Here is a 4,512-nt window from a genome sequence, read left to right on the forward strand (position 1 = left end):
TTGTGAAGCCAGCGCTCTAACCACTGAGCTACCGGGCTGTGTGTGTGTGTGTGTGTGTGTGTGTGTGTGTGTGTGTGTGTGTGTGTGTGTGTGTGTGTGTGTGTGTGTGTGTGTGTGTGTGTGTGTGTGTGTGTGTGTGTGTGTGTGTTTTCAGTGGGTTACATTTCCCCCACGTCTCTGCAGGCGGTGATGGGAGTACATTGTGCGGTGGTGATGTGTTAGTTTCTACGCATGGTGGGATGGGTTGGGGGCGGCAGCGGTGATGACTATTGTTGTGGCGAGAATCTATTGGCCGGGGTCGCTTACAGAGGACGGTGGTGCAGGCCTCTGGTCTGTGGTTTGGTTTGTGGTCCTTCGTGTTCTAAATGTTTTCACCTTTTCTCCTTTTCTATAAATGTTCGTGTCCTCTCCCAATATTCCGTCTTCCTATTTTCATATATACCATTTCCCTATATATTTGTAACTTCCCTCTTTGTTATTAAATAAATAGTTCTTTATTTACATTCATGGTACTCGTATATATTCATAGTTTTTCTCTACAAGCATATTAAAAAGCCTCTCTCTTCTGTAGCACATATTGTCTTCTATTTACATGTATCTCTTCTTTACTAATCTAGAGCCACAACTTTCATGGTTAACTTTATATAACACTGATGTGTGTTACGCAAGAATGGCTTTCAAGTTGTAAATTCTATATAACTTTATCTGCCGAGTGTTATGATTTCCGGCTTATATCAATTGCTTATGGCCACTGTGCCCAATATATATTTTTTCTTTTTCTGTTATTTTTAATCAACTAGTCATTTCTGTTTCATGTCCGTCTTGAATACTAAAGGGAAGGGAAAAAAAGTATGAAGACAGAGACGATATCCAATTTTCACCGTACGTTAAGGCTTACAATTTCCGCTGTCACAGAAACCTGAGTCTTCACAGCGATGGCTCTGAGATACTCTACATTAAATGTAATGAACCGTATACACTGGGTCTCTAGGCGCTGCTACGGGTACAGAGATAGTTTAAATTTGACGTTACTATCATAATCTGTTTCTAGACCACTATTATTATCATTCTATCACTACCGCCACCAGAGGCATCACCAATAGTCACCACCACCACCATCCCATTTAAACCAGGAAATAAGCCCACCTCCACTATCACCATCGCTGTCACCACCATAAGCACCCGACCTCTCTTTCCTACGCTAACAGTCGGCGTGCGTCGCAAAAACCTGCGAGATAACCGGGCTATCTGCGAGTGTCATAGATCGGTGCACTTTTCCATTACTTACAGTTGCTGCACTATCTCAGCTCCTCCAAAAGCTGCCCGCCGTCGAGGATTTACACAGGATTTGCAGGAAAAGAAATGAGAGATGTGAGTGCCAGTGACAGGAGAGAAAGGGAAGTATTTTTTATTCTTTCTCGTGTGCTTTCAGATTCACGATTACACAGATGTTCAAGACCAAGTGAGACTCTTTTGTGGTATTGGCATATGAAGTGGTGAGCTACTGATGTCAGTATCTATAATACCACTAAAGGACAGAGTGAATCAGGGACCTAAAGGAGAAGTATAATGCAAAGTATAGAGCATGGAGGATATGTAGAGGAGAATAAGGAGAGGAGGACCAAGGACAAGAATAGCGCGTATCATGTCATGAAGTATGTAGGTCAGGTCCTGTTGCGAACCAACACTATCAAGATGAAGGTGGAAAAGTTGCATTTCGATTTGTTTTTTTTTGTATTTCATTTGTGAATCACCAACGTGTCGTTTTTTTTTTGCATTATTTTTCATTTATTTATTCATCACTTAATCTTATTTTCTACACCGTTTTATTATCTGGTCAGCATCCTTCACATGTAACAACGTTAAATTAGGCAAAAACAGGCAGACAGAAACATAAGAACATATACGTACATGAAAAATAGAATTATAAATTCTTATGTCTTCGAAGCAACGTCCAAAAAACTGTACCTTCTTTCATTATTTGTACAAGACCACTACTGCATTCCCTCTATTTTTTCTGTTAACGCTAAGACAGAGCAGATCAGGGTAGTGAATAATAGGTGTATGAAGAGAGGAGTACGAAAGCAAAATGAGAGAAGACAAGTACAAGGAAATGGATTAAAACAGAAGACTAAGAAGGACGTGATTAGAACAAGGATAAACATTAGGACAATGACAGAAATTTAGATAAAAGACAGATAAGGAAATGGACAAAACATGATCAAGAAAAGGAAAGAACATGTGATAAAGACAGGATGCTGAGATAAAGACAGGAGATTAGAACAGAGACAGGAGGTTAAGATAAAGACAGAAGATTAAAATATAGACAATTAAGAGAAGATTACGACAGACAAAAAACTATATTCTGTTCAGGAACGCTAGATACACAAGCTCTTCTTCCTGGGTGGAGCACGTCAGGGAATCAACGCTCTAGCCTGCTACTGACTGGTCGAGTTTAGTGGAAAGCGTATATTTTACAGTGCTTCATTGTTTCTTTACCAATTTCTTTACCAGTTTCTTTACCTCAAACTATTTGCTTTGAGTACATGAAAATCATCCTTTACCGTTTTCATTAAATGATTTATTACTTGAACAAAAAAGGAAGTAATTAACATTCGAAAGGAAGAAGACACAAAATTAAATATATAGAGACTTGTAAACAACACTAAGCAAGTTGTGTTTTACCTCTTTGACTGTCACTTAGTGATTTACACCTTTCTTTGATTATCACATTATTTGTTCTACAGCCACATTCAATCTTTAAACTGGATGGAAATTGCAAAATGTATTATGCTTTATCCACAACTTTCTTACAGATGCTTAAAATGATATCATGCTTTGCATAAGTGGTAATAATTTTCTCGTATCAAAGAAAAGGATTAAAACACTAGTTACAGTGTGTGTGTGTGTGTGTGTGTGTGTGTGTGTGTGTGTGTGTGTGTGTGTGTGTGTGTGTGTGTGTGTGTGTGTGTGTGTGTGTGTGTGTGTGTGTGTGTGTGTGTGTGTGTGTGTGTGTGTGTGTGTGTGTGTGTGTGATAAGCACTGGCTTCAACTACCAAGTGATTATTTGATTGGAATGACTGATCGACGAATGTGAGTGTTTGGGTGGATTAGTGGATAGGAGACAAATGAATGGATGGGCGAGTAACCCTGTAGGTAGTGTACGGTATGGATGGTGGATGTGGTTGAGTGGGTGGATGGAAGGGAAAGCTAATGGAGGTAGGTAGGTAGGTAGGTCAGTGGATAGGAGACTAGTGACTTGCCCTAGGAAGGCAGAGTGGGCCACTGATGACAGGTCAAACGCCTTGCATTGCTGTAACGGTGTTTTATCCATTAGTTATAATGTTGAAAATAAGAAAAAAAGCTCAAAGAACTGGCTGAAGCTTTCGGCCTGGATGAGGGACTCAATAGATTTGTAGTAACACTTGAAGGGCAGACCACTGTCTAGGTTAGTCAGGTATCAAAGTTTACTGAGTAGCCAAAATAATGTTAATTCCCTCGCCGCATCTCAGGACACCGTCACCAAATAGGAACAGAATCCAGCGCCCGCCAAACTCTACTGTGAGGGAAAGGCTTGTATCTCTACTATTCGTAAACAGAGTGCAGGACAAAAAATAGAAAAAAGGAGATGATAAAAGAACAAGCACTAGAAAATATGGACAAAAATAAATACAGTACAAGAAGAGAAACCAATCCAATCTCCACAAAATAAAAAAAAAATAAGGACAGAAAAATTTGATAAAATGACAAACAAGAGTGTAAGAAGAGTACAAAATTAAGGAACAAGGAAAAAAAAAGGATTATGACATCACGTTATCTGACGAATGATTCCGTCTCCTGCCATCACTATTTTGATTTTCCTCCTTCCAATACCATCAGCCTAATCTATATTCCATTAGCATATAGATGAAGGGAAAAATGGCCTATAGATCCTCGTGTAAATATTTGTTGAGAGAAGGAAGAGGAGGAGAGTGCGAGGTGATCTAATTCTCAAGTTTGTCGTCAGGGAATTTTGGGTGACAAACAGTTGTGTGTGTGTGTGTGTGTGTGTGTGTGTGTGTGTGTGTGTGTGTGTGTGTGTGTGTGTGTGTGTGTGTGTGTGTGTGTGTGTGTGATTCATTCACCTCGGTCGTCTGCTGGTTATCCCAGCCAGTCTTCCCCATTTCGGAGCGAGCTCAGAGCTCATAGACCGATCTTCGGGTAGGACTGAGACCACAACACACTCCACACACCGGGAAAGCGAGGCCACAACCCCTCGAGTTACATCCCGTACCTATTTACTGCTAGGTGAAAAGGGGCCACACATTAAGAGGCTTGCCCAATTGCCTCGCCGCACCGGGACTCGAACCCGGGCCTCTCGATTGTTAGTCGAGCGTGGTAACCACTACACTACGCTGTGTGTGTGTGTGTGTGTGTGTGTGTGTGTGTGTGTGTGTGTGTGTGTGTGTAATTCACCTCGGTCGTCTGCTGGTCACCCAGCCAGTCTTCCCCATTACGGAGCGAGCTCAGAGC

The 4,512-nt window shown here is 41.1% G+C and overlaps 1 non-coding gene across 1 annotated transcript; it reads right to left on the bottom strand.

Moving 5' to 3' along the window:
• Positions 1 to 4,327: 4,327 nt before the first annotated feature.
• Positions 4,328 to 4,399, bottom strand: Trnav-aac. Its single transcript has one exon. It is a non-coding gene; the product is annotated as a tRNA-Val (tRNA).
• Between the last annotated feature and the right edge of the window lie 113 nt (positions 4,400 to 4,512).

This window comes from Portunus trituberculatus, chromosome 32 (assembly GCF_017591435.1).
Source record: "Portunus trituberculatus isolate SZX2019 chromosome 32, ASM1759143v1, whole genome shotgun sequence".
NCBI lineage: Eukaryota > Metazoa > Arthropoda > Malacostraca > Decapoda > Portunidae > Portunus > Portunus trituberculatus.